This window comes from Magallana gigas, chromosome 7, assembly GCF_963853765.1.
Source record: "Magallana gigas chromosome 7, xbMagGiga1.1, whole genome shotgun sequence".
Lineage (NCBI taxonomy): Eukaryota > Metazoa > Mollusca > Bivalvia > Ostreida > Ostreidae > Magallana > Magallana gigas.
The window spans coordinates 48,870,262-48,883,421 of NC_088859.1; the positions used below are offsets into that span (position 1 = coordinate 48,870,262).

Below are 13,160 nucleotides of genomic sequence, written 5' to 3' on the forward strand. Positions count from 1 at the left end.
ATGAACATAAAATATGCGATAAGTTGAACGCTGATATATCAGTGATGGTCATTTATTAGTAAGAATCTCATCTTATCGATAACAAAAAATTTTACCTTTCAGCAAAGAATTCAGTTTGAAAAATTTCCTATCTTTTTTATACAGTGCTCTTCGAAAAAAAAAATTATAATGATTATAAAGAGCTATATTATATTTACTGCCACTTTTACAGGTAATAACTTTGTCATGTTGTGAATTTTGAATATACCGATATTCAAAATTCACAACATGACAAAGTTATTACCTGTACAACTTTATGGAAGTCTGTGGTCAGTTCATGCATTCGGTCGTATTCAAATGTAGCTAAAAGTTTCTATCGATCAAGAAATAATTATCACAAAGTAAAGCTCAGTCATTTTAGATAATGACTCTTTAAAAAATTTAACCGTACAGAAAATTCATACACAAAAAAGCTTCCCATTGGTTAATGATATACATGTATTGGATATTCTTTTGTCAGTTGTAGTATGAACAACAAAAATATGCGTTGGATGTGTTGAATATTTTGCTATAGAGTAGCTACTACAAAAAGGGAGAACATCTAATGTTCTGGATTTTTTTTTTATATTAGGAAGAATGGGGTTTTATGTGAAGTTAGAATATTCAAAATTTTGTACTATTTTTTGTGGATGTTGTCAACATAATATATTTACAACCGCAATGTATGATTCCCTCTATTTCTTACGGAAATTAAATGTAATTCACAGCTTTATAGAAACTGACAGGATTGAAATCTACACGATATCCAGTTTTCATAAGTTTGGTGTCAGACTCAAATTCCAATAGAAAACGACTTGGCTATTTCTTTTATCTAACGTTGACACTAATTTACTTACTGTTTACGATCAATACATTGATATGTCAAAAGAAAATGTGAATTTAAACAATAAAATGCTTTTTGATGATTCATGTGGGTTATAATTGGACCGACAACCCCCCCCCCCCCCAAAAAAAAAAAATAATAATAACGACGCGACGATGCTGGTGCTAGCATAAAAAAAAATAATGTTGACGACAAAGGCCCCTCCTTCATTATATTGCAATTTAATGGAAATACATTACATCAAACGGTCCCATCAAACAATGATTTAACACCATTAACCCCACCACCACCACCATTACCATTTTATAGACTATAGTTTACTATAACATGTTTTGTTTAATGACACTTACAGGTCTCCATATTGAAAACAATGAAATGAAACATTTAGTTGTGTATTTTACGGATTTTGAACAAATCTTTGCATACACTACGGGTTATTGAATCTCACATAGTAAAAGTTACTAAATCTAATGAAAAGAAAATAAAAATCGATATTTTTATCAGCTGTACGGATCTTCGGATTGAGGTAGAGACGCCATATTTGTTGACGGTCCGTGCAGAAATAATGTTTTGCATTGGTTGTTACCCAGACCCCTCTTAAAGTTGTAGGTATGTATATAGTTGATAGATTTTGGTAAAATGTTTTTAAACTTTCGATACCAATTTACTCCATTAAGAGGTGGACAAAATCACCTGACGCTTGCTCAAGAAAATAAAAAATGAGCTCTTGCTTTCTGGCTGCCGTCGAGGCCATCCAGCAATTATGGTTCGAAATTCATTGCAAGATTTAGTATATTTTTGCTACGTTGATGTCTAAAATTAAATTGCTTTAAACTGAATCATCAATCATCCGAAAATAATTCAGTGTAAGGAAAGAAAATTGCAATGTCACTGTCATTTTGTAATGTTGTAATAGCTACTGACACAACAGTACATGTTTGCAAAAACAAACCGTCTCCTACATATTTTAGAAACATAGAAAATGAAGAATTATTTTGAGTCTTATAATTTGTTTGATTAGAACCTTAAATTACTTGGCTAGCATCATGTGCTGTCAATTTTCTTCATTTCATTTGATCACAGATGCCAGTTAGCTCAGTGGGTAAGTATGAGTAGAGAATTTTGACTAGAGATTCATGGGACAGGGTTTGCATTTTTGAATCTCAGTTAGGTCGGTCATTATTTCTCCCATCTTGTTAAATTTGGTGCAGTGCCATCCCCATAACTCCAGCAATGGGAAAGAAACTTGGGGGTGGTGATTTTTGAAGGCGAAGATCATACGGGAGGAAGGTGACAAACAGAGTCTGATGCAGACTGGTACAATCACTGGTGCCAGATAACTCGTTAGAGCACCTGACTGGAAATTCAGGGGACGTGGGTTAGAGTCCTGGTCTGGTCCATAATTAATATTTCTCTGATCCAGTTACATCTACACGATTTTTTTGGCATTCCTCAAGACCTTGACATGTTATGTTACTGTTAGATACAGACTTTTGAAATAGGACATTGATTATCAAATTAGGATGTTCCAACGCTGAGAATGTATATTCTGTTAAAAGCATGAATTAACTTTTATGTTATGAAATAATTTTCAAACCTTCTGAGTCTACTTTCATTTTGTGATGGTACCTGTCAAAACAAACACATACATTAAATTTTTTGGAGATGACTATCACTTAAGGTTTAAGAGAGTCCATCGGATAAATTATTTTCAGGTAAGATCAAGACATGTCAAATGATCAAATTTTTATAATGAAATTGACTGAGGCCATCAAAAATTTATTCCTTGGTTCTCAGGCCCACCCACATATGATTTAATATTGCCCATCGTTCATTTTTATCAATAAAATATAATTTCTCTAGTGCGCTTGCAAATTCAAGAAAAAAGTGTCGTTTTTTAGACTGCAATGTAGACACTGAAGTCAGAGAAATACTTGCTTGTTTTTGTCTGTCTCAGGTTACTGTTTCTGTGACGTCACTTTTGGATGAATTTAATGAAAGTACACATACCTGTCAATGAAGTAGATTTAAAATTGTTAAGGGAAAAAAAACCTAGAATTTTTCAGAAACTTGTCATCAATTCTTACCTGGAGAAATTAACATGAACAAAAAATTCCTTATGGAGATTTATAATGGGAAATGTTTACATCTTTTCTCCATTCGGAAGTTCTTGGGACACAGCTCACAATTTTTTATGTTATCATCCAGCTACTTTCATGTTCTGCTACAATGCAAAATCCTTGTAGACTTTCTCTTTAAGGGTTTGTATTGAAACCTAAAGCAATAGAGAGAGTGTTTCATAACAGAAAATCTGGACTTTTTTCATTCTAGTGTATAAATATAGTCTGGGTACAAAGGTATTTATGATTATCGAGAATTTGAGCAAAAAGTGATGAATGCGAGAAACTTGTGATGGAGTACAAAAGCAAAATAACTGTTTTTTTAACTGAAATAAACCTAGTAAATCAACAAACAATATCAAATTCAAGAGAGTGATCTTTTCATTATTTATACTGACTCCTGTCTATATCAATGATTTTTCAAAAATAATGTGGACAGAAGTCAACATAGAAATGTTAAAATGCCTGCATGTAGAAGACACTTAAAAGTCCATTTGAGTATATTGTATATCATGCAGGCATCAGGAATAGAAAAGTACTAGGTGTATTTGAATTTACAGTCAAACTTGTATTAAGCAGTCACCTGCGGGAGGCACCCAAAGTGACCTCTTAACAGAGGTGACCTTTGAATAGAGACTTGTGAATTTGCCAACATCAAATAACTTATTAAAAGTTTTTAAAACAATTATCACAATAAAACAATAATGTATCAAAATGATAGATAAAGTAATTGAATAAGGTAGCTACAAACTGGTAAAATTCTCTGAGGAAAGTTGAAAAACCGAACTGATTTCGACTTAATAGACTTAAATGTCATCAATTGTTAGAAAAAATATACGTGTCATCACACTTTTTGAGATGCCAGATAAACATAAACTAAAGCATATTTTAGCATTAGAAAAATGTATTTTTTTCTGTTAAAAGTAAAATCTTGTTGGCAGAAATTTGTTTTTCTTGTTTAAATTTAATGTCAACTTTATCAGAAAACTTAATTTACAAAAATATTTTAAAATTAATCTTTGGAATAAGAAAAACTATAGCATTTAGACATACAACTGAGAGAAAAGTCAGAAAAAGAGTTATTTCCCCTTTGCATAGATAAAATATATAAAAATTTGGAAATTTAGTATAAAATTAAGTGCGAAAATATCTTTAACCTACCAATAATTCTAATTACATCCATGTGATTATATTCACATAAAATAAATAAAACTATCTTGCACAATTTTTAAAGAATTCAAAGTTTTACAAAAAAGTGTGACGTCACAGAACACTGGATCTACTTTAAATGTTTTTTATAGTATCTATTATATTTACAAATACATAACAATGCATTGTGCATGCAATTTTTATATTTTTTTAAATTATTAAAAAAAGTCATTATGTGGTAAAACTTTGTTGCTGACTTTCACAATTATAACACTACATACTTTCATGAGTAACGTGTATAAAGAAAACAAACACTTTTAATACAAATCAACAATTAAGTTTTTAACCAACCGTATCTGAACTCAAAATCATATTATTAAATCATGCAATTTTTTCTTGCCTCGCCGCGGACATTTTTGACACCTATTTCATTCATGGTTATAAAACAAACATTGTTAATACGTTGATTTCCATTTGTATCTGATCTGCCAATTATTTATTATGAATACATCGATTAGTTTGGATTCTCTCGCCTCAAGCGTATAATTATTGTTTACATTTATTACCCAACATTCAGAAGCCATGTTTAAAATCCCGGGTGTAAATCATGTGACCGGCCAAAAGGCCGCCAAATGCATGACGATTGTACAGTTTCGGATCAAAATACGATGACAGCTGACTGCGTTAGACAGGTGACCGCTTGTTAGAGGGCAATTATATAGGATTTTTCAATGGAGGAAATAAAATGACCGTATACGAAAGGTGACTGCTTAATAGGGGTGGCCGCTTCCGCAGTTTTGACTGTACTGGGTTTTGTCAGACATAGGATTTTTGGGTCGGCTGAGGAAGCGAGCAAGTCCTTGCTATCTGCAAAAATGTTGCACTACATTATTCATGTACTAAAGAAGATAGTGCATGCATTAACAGCTTTTGTTTGCGTGATTGCCAATTTGAAATGGTTAAACAATCTCCTCTCTATTTACACATATATTTTTAAAGTTTTTCTTGATGTTTAAAAAATAAAACAAATCAATGTAGTTTTTGTTCAATCTCTGCCCATGAATTCGACAACTTACATGGGGCAAACCTTGTTCCTTATTATTGAATGTAACTATTTGAGAAGTTCCGAATGGAAATGTGCGTAAAATCTATTTTTAGAAAAACCCAGTTTGTTTTTCAATTGAGCTCGCGAAGCGAGAAGACCCTTGCTGTCATCGGATCTCTTGGAGTGGATTGATAATGTGCAATATAATCCAAATAGTTCTTATTTCATCATAATGAAATATACTGGTCCTTTGTCTCTATCCTACGATATGTGTATCGCTCGTACATTTTAGACAGGCATTGCCAGTCTATCATTGAAATATCAACAGAACGTGTTAAATCTAAGTACAGAAAGTACTGACACAAGTTGATGATTCATGAATCAGACAGTTATTGACCTTTTTCTGCTCTCAACAAGCAAATTTGAAATAAATCATGAATTAAGTATATAAGTATCTTATTATCCCTGGCTACAACATATCAAAGATAAAAAAAAGTCATGAATCATGAAAGATCATTTTTTAAATAAATAATTGTATTTAGGAGGATATCTAAATATTATTATCATACAATATAATATGATAAAGGTGGTCTTATAAAGGTGATGTCTGCCACAATGAGCTTTGTAATCTTTGTTTACCTATGTTAAATTTATTTACAAAAGACAGTAAAAAAAATTCCATCAAAATATTGACAACATGTTCAGAGCGAGTCGACTCTTAGGCCCTTCAGGCCTTTGATTTTTCTGCGGGCAACCTATAGTCATCAGTCTGCCTGTCCATCTGTCTGTCTGTCGGAGATCACTTGTCAAGAGCATATCTTCACTACCCTTTGGCCCAATCTGGATCATACTTCACCCACAGAGTGCCCCCTTTGGTAAAGGGTGTTCAGTGACCTTGAAACAAAGTTTATGGATTGAAGGTTATAGCAGAATTATCTTTTAAAAAAAAATCCTTTTTGAATCATATATTCTCTTCCTCTTAGTACAATCTGGCTCATACTTCACAAAAGTGCTTTTGGTCAAAGGGTGTGCACTGACCTTGAATGACAATTCAGGGCCAAGGTCATTTTGGACCATTCAATTTTTTTCCACATCATATATACTTTCCCCATAGCTCTATTTTGCTCAAATTAGAACAATTTTAACAAGACCTAGGACTTTCAGTAGGGTGTAGATATCTATTCCTTGCGTCAAACCAAATTAAAAATATTTCAAGGGAAATATGCATCGATTTCCTAGTCTTAGCTCAAAAGCCAGACAAATCTTGTTGATTTCAAAGAGCCATGGCTGAGTGGCTAAAATGAAATAGACAGGCCTATATCACATTGCTGTTTGACACAACTACCCAAAGTCCAAAAAATGCCTGTTGGTAAGGTGTAATGAGCTTGAGTTAAAGCTATATACCAACCAGGAAATTCCTAATTGATATGTCAAGGTCAAAGAAAAATCCTCTGAAATGCCTTTTATCCTATATTCCAATATTTATGTGTGGCCTTTTGAGATGGTTACCATCTTAATGATGTCTAGTTTCATCTAGCAGTAGCTCATATGAATACATTTGGTGTACCACAGATCAAGATTTAAATATGTTTCTGATAAAGCCTTGCATCAACAGTTCGACACTAGATTGAGAACTTGCATTATAAGGAATAAATGCCATTTTCCTTTGTCAGTTTTCAGTTAGATTTTGTTTGATTTACATTGAAAGCATATTTCAAAAAAAATGAGGTTGATGATGAAAATTTTGGTCCTAAATTATGTTTGAAAAATAAGGGCCATAGATTTATTAAACAACAGATATTTGTCTAAAATTTGAAAATCTCAATGTATACCCAGTTTTCTTCATTGACACTCAGTGTACTGCTTTGCAACAAAGTGCATTTCATTATGCATTCTTTAAAAAAATGATGTTGGTGAATAGCACACTCATAATAAACAAAGATATAAGCCAAAGAAACTCATTTATCATTTATTGACAATTAAATTCAAAATTGGTTGTTAATACCTGCATTTTACTTCAGTTATTACCGAGATCAAAGAGATGCCACGGACATTATTCTCCAATATACCACGAACGTCATCAGTAAATTATCAGATCAGAAATACCTATTTGTCTCGCACTGACCATGAAAGTGCAACTTCAAACCGTAAAAAGTTTTAAAACTATGTCAATTTCACGTGTTAATTCCAGTCAAAACGATGTGCATTGCTTCAAATATTTATTTTTAAGAGATCCTTTCGGCTGTTCTTAGGACCTCCCTAGCACATTTTCACTGCCTGTTTTACATAAAATATATAACGTGTAGTAGTAATAATCGTATTAAATTGCCCTAAAAATATTAGGAACATGATTCAAATATATTTTATTAATAAGTAAAGAGTATTAAAAATCCCAAGAAAAATTCTGTCGTCTGCATGTGATTTTTTTGATCGATACACATGTAAACATTACTAACAAAACCATTGGGGTTACACGGAACAGCCGTCAAATGACCTAGATCATCTCTCTATAGGAGAAACGATCTGTAGAAATACTGGGCTATTAGTAGAATAGAAATAAAGTTCTTGTTATCGTGAATGTTGCAGGATAACCTCCTCGGTCTCGAAATGTTGTTTGAAATATAAAAGCCGAGGCATTAGCCGAGGCTTTTATATTTCAAAACAACATTTCTCGACCTTGGAGGTTTTTCTGCAACATTCATGAAAACTCTTACTTTATTTCTCAAATAAAAAGCCAATTAACACTTCAATTGACACTCGGTTTTTCACAACTCCTTCAAAGTGTGGGTGTCTCCATCTTTAGGCTTGTGTCAGATTTGTGGGGTAGATTTGAAATGTTTTTTAAAAGATGTTTTTTTGATGACAAGTAAATACTGATACTTTATAATGAAATGATTTCAAAATGTGCGAAAAACATATTATGCCCACTTGCATAACATCAGCTTACTTTCCCTTCATGTAAGTAGTCAACAGGTGGAGGAAATGGCGCATTACTTAATATAGAGAACTTTTTAATAAATTTTAGTTTGGGTTAATAATTATTGTATACCTTTACTATATATGGTTATTATTTTGCTCAAAGTGTTTAGTAATACATTGTACATGTACCTTTAAATTCATTATGCACATGATAATAGCAATTTCTCCTTATAACCAGAAAATGTTGTAAAGAGTGAAGGGGGGCATTGATCTTTAATGTATAATCCCAATTTTTAATGAATTTTACTGGGAGAAACAGTGGATATTATACATGACATATACAGTTAGATATTCCTGATAGTACATTTAAAGTAATCAAGTAGTGACCAATGCAAAATGCTGACCAGAGAGAAAAATATGGACCATTGATTTGTCCAATTACTTGCAAAAAACCTAGAAGCATTGTTTGTGTTGTGCTGTATACAAATAAATGAGTGAATAAATGTAAAAAGATTTCTGTTTCTAGTCCAGGAAAATGAACTAGCCTGCATCAGTGCTAGCTCAAAAGTCTGAAACTCCTAGATATATCAGAAGTTTGTTACTAGCAGTACATTAAATATAAGCAAGCACATTAATGGTATCAAGAAGGTATATGAAAAATTGTGAATGAAAATAACAAGGTTTTTTAAAGATCCTTTACTGTTTTCCATTATCATAATTTCAATTATCAAGGTAAACTATTTCATGCCAAAGTAAATTTTCTCTGTTTCACAATGAAATACACTGTGTCTCAAATAGGTTCACCATGCAATTGCAAGTTCTGGTAGATAGATGGACTATTATGCATTAAAAAAAATAATTAGAAGAGATATAAATAAAAACTGTAAGTGTTTTTACACCAACAAAATTAATTGATCTGAAAATATAGGTTACCAGGGGCTTTTGGCTACTCTTATATTTTAAACAAAGAACCCTTTTGCACACCAAATGAAACTCCAGTAAAGAGAAGAATTCTTATGAGAATACATTGTTTGAGGAGTCTGAGGACCACTTCAATGTTGTTGTCTAACATTCAGATGATGAAGTCATTACATAAATGAGACCAGCTGGCAATGATGCCAATTAACATATCAGTCACATTTTCATTTTGCTCAACTTGATCCTGCTTGTCTGATTGATTGTTCGTCAACCTAAGTCCTTTTTCCTGCACCGAAGGATTGTTAATTGCAATGTTTAGCTTTACCCGATAATGACAGTATATGAATACTTAGTCGACATTTATACTGCTCACATCAGCACGTGGCTGTACATGAAATGGAAGATCACTTTTAAATGCAATATAAGAAGATTGCATTATTGAGTGATTCTTTTGCATACACCAATGTAAGTGATGGTATTACTGAATACCGATATAGTGTTCATTATTGGAATAACTAGGTTCTTGTTCACTTTATGTCTATCAGTATATCTCTTGTTACTTACGGACGGTAGTTATCCAAAAATTTCTCTCCCCTTGACCCAATCTGACTCGGAATCACCTACTGTATATTCCTACTTAAATGCGAGGAATTGATATCCGCATAAAATCGCGAAGCATCCTTCGTGGATTTTAAAATCTCTTCATTATTTTCTGAGAGTTGAAAACTATAAGAAATAAGGGGAAAAGTTCCACGTTCGCAATATTATATTCTCGCAATTTGATATAAACCAGCGGGATCGTGGAATTAAGTACTCTCATAATATAAGGAATTTACAGTATACAAGTAGATCTAGAGTGTTAGAGAAGTAAGGGTGTGTTTTGATCCTAAATCATTTTAATAAAGAAAAAATTAAGTTTAAAATTCAATTCTGGTGCATATTTTTCTTTTTCTGGATTGACTGAAGTAACCTTCAACAAAGTTTCTAGGTCAGAGGTCAATGTCAAAGCAAAAAAATGTCCATATAAAATCTTGTTAGAAAATGCTTAAGTTTCATTTTAATTGTCCCCTGCCTAAGAAAATGAAATTGTGGATTACAAATAAAAAAAATGAAACCGTGGCAAGATGTCTGTTAATAATGGATATATCTAATGTATAAGAAGTAAAGGAAGTTTCAAAATGTTACAGGTAGGATCATTTCTTCACCTGAAGCAGCAGTTTTTGATAGTTATAAACATTTTGTACATGTACCTCCTCAAAGAAAGTGATGCCAGGTATTAAGTTACTTTGGAAAATGTATATCTTTCTACTCAAATGGTAGAAAAAACATAGATGCAATAAAATCAGCCCACTCCCTCAGTATTGTTTTGTGCCTGAAAATGCTTCCAGATCTGTAAAATTGTAAAAAGAGAAAGAAAAAAGATTATTGGTCTCCATTTGTTGATTGTATTACAGTATTTCTGCTACTAAAACATGTCTGTGTTCTTTAAACCTTTTACAATCGATATTATGAGGTGATCTAACAAGTCTGATCTATTTAAATTTGGCTGTATACCAATCTTAGTGTTTCTAGTGGTTTAAACATTATGTGTGGTTATCATGTAGCAGTAGATATAACTCTATGGAGCTCTAGCTGATAACATGCAGTATTTACATGGACTGACAGTCTTACAGCTTAATGATAGGCATAGCTGTTACAGTACAGAGATATGCTCACCAACACTGTTCGCTTCAAAATATTGATTTTTTTCACTTCTATATATCAAGTTGCACAGACTTATGCCTATGACAACAGGCTATAAAATAAAAGGTATCACTGGTAGATTCAGTTTATATTTCTCCAAAATTCCTCCAACATTTCAGAATTGAGTACATATAATATGAGAAAGAAAAATTGAGTTTTCTTAGTAGTTAAATCTAAATTCCGGTTAACCGTTTTGCGTGTGTATTCTTTCTCTCCTTCTTTTAAAGATGTCCAATACACCCACTTTGATCCGCGCGTGTTGGGGCGAATGCCAAATACATGTCATGTGATCGTCAGCACATGCGCAATAACACTGTTTAATGTAGCTCTAATGAGCCTGGCTCTAACTTGGCCTCGCCAAAGGCCTGTTAGCGACGATTTTTATCTGGATATTCGGTTTTAAATGTGGCAATAAGAATGTCTCATCACCGGTGCTATGTATAGACTTATTTTGTAAACTCTGATGTTCGTTACTTTAAGCGTAATCTGTGATAGTGCAATTCCAGGGTAAGCCTTGGGAAAGTCGCCATTTCAATTTTCATTCCGAAAGGTGAGTTGTGTTGTCGAGTATGTAACTGAATTTTTCATGCGAATTTCCATATCCATTGGGTTAAAATACTTGAACGGAATGAATAGTCAATATTTGTGTCAAATGAGCATATGGATTGAAGTGATTGCGACTGAGGTTCCGTAAAAATTGTTGTCGAAGGAGGTGTCATTTGATTGGTGGTTTTGCAGACTGTTCAGTGTTTGTCTGCTGGTCGGACGCAGCCCAGACGGACGGACACGCACCACTCGATGAACTGGTGGATGCATTAAATGCAGCCAGCTTTTGAACGCCTTTCTTTATGAACAATGTTCAAGTAGTTGTACAAATGCTCTGCAAACTCTTAATAATTCTGAAATAATTTGCAAAATGGCTACCCCGGCTATAATCGTATTCAAAATGGAGGAATGCGGTTGACAAAAATAGAATAATGGTCTCGATTGATTTTGTAGTTTTCTTGAGATGGTGGATAAAATGCCAGGAATAATTTGAGATTTTAAATTGCATAACGTTGACTGTATATTTAAATTTAGATTTTCAAAAGATAATTAATGAAACGCAGTAACATTCGGCAGTACTCGGAAGTGGAGTAAAAAATGTCCACATTTCTTGAATCGATTAATGTTTTTTTGCAGAGCTTGTTTGATGTAAAGATAGGACTAGTGCCTAAAATGTTTTTTTTTCTTAATTCTAATTGGGTTTTATATTCAATTTATGGTAATGAATTAAAAAAGAAAAAATATTTCAGCTTAAAAATGCACAAAAGAAGGAATTTTTTTTTTGGAGTGGGCAGAGAGGATTGGAGAACATTAAGTTAAAAGTAGGCTGAGTAATGATAAAGCAATACTTAATATAGACATGTTGCATTGAATTTAAGTTGCAAATTCATGTATATTTGGTGAGTAAGTGACTTGTGAAAATGAAACCTTTTTACAGCTCATTTTTTTTAGTTTACTTGTGTTACATATTGTCCTGACATTCATAATTTGATAATAAACGAGGTATCGGGTGCGTTCGCCCTATCCACATGTTCGCCTTGAACCCCGTTCGCTCCTTCTTTATAAATAAACAATATTATGAGTTATTTCATTTACTTTTAACTTAAAACTTTTTAACTTTTATTAATTTTTCGCATATAATAATAATATGTTTTTCCTTCATCAAAAATGACGTAATTGGTATACGTTAATTGTAAGATTTTATTGCAGTACATTGTCGATAACCGTCTTCTTTTTTTTATAAAGATTCGCTTGGTGTTTTTAATCAATTAAAGAATTTGAGACTTTAATTGGCTCATTCAGAAGCTTATCACCTATTCTATCTTTAAAGAATTTATACATAACACAATCCTTTAATCTCTAAATGAGATATATACGGAAATGGAACATGTATAACTGTATCAAACTTACTACATGTACTGTTATCCATGGTGATTATTATGTAGAAGTAGAAAGGGCGGTATTGTTTTCATTATCCCCGATAATTATGTATCTTTCAAAATGTTTAAATTGACAAGAATACACAAAAATATATAAATTAATTAATCCTATATAAAATTAAGGCAAACGGACACAGTGCGTACGGCGTCAAGAGCGAACGGACCTAGGGCGAACGAAAACTAGAGCGAACGGCGTCAAGGGCGAACGCGTTTTAGAGCGAACGAACAGCCAATCATTAAACGATTGGTTTGAAGTGATGTTTCTGTACTTCTATTAGTATGCTGTGGACTTGTTACAATCTATAACAAAGACTTGTTACAGTGTATACATATATGTATAAACAATATTTTATTATAAGGACATTAAATGGAATGAAGAGGAAGAAGTAAGGTTTAATTGACATAAGAAACTAGATTGT

At 32.7% G+C, this 13,160-nt stretch overlaps 1 protein-coding gene across 10 annotated transcripts in view; it reads left to right on the plus strand.

The window, feature by feature from the left end:
* The first annotated feature begins 1,365 nt into the window (after positions 1 to 1,365).
* LOC105325598 (trinucleotide repeat-containing gene 6C protein) overlaps positions 1,366 to 13,160 on the plus strand; it is a 20,375-nt gene continuing 8,580 nt past the window's right edge. For 6 of the 10 annotated variants that reach the window (XM_066066753.1, XM_066066751.1, XM_066066759.1 and 3 more), the window contains exon 1: positions 11,053 to 11,306. The gene's annotated coding sequence lies outside the window, so the exon portion shown is untranslated. Of the gene's footprint in view, positions 1,472 to 11,052; positions 11,307 to 13,160 lie in introns of those variants that run through there. The other 4 variants (XM_066066754.1, XM_066066752.1, XM_066066757.1 and 1 more) reach the window with 3 other exon arrangements.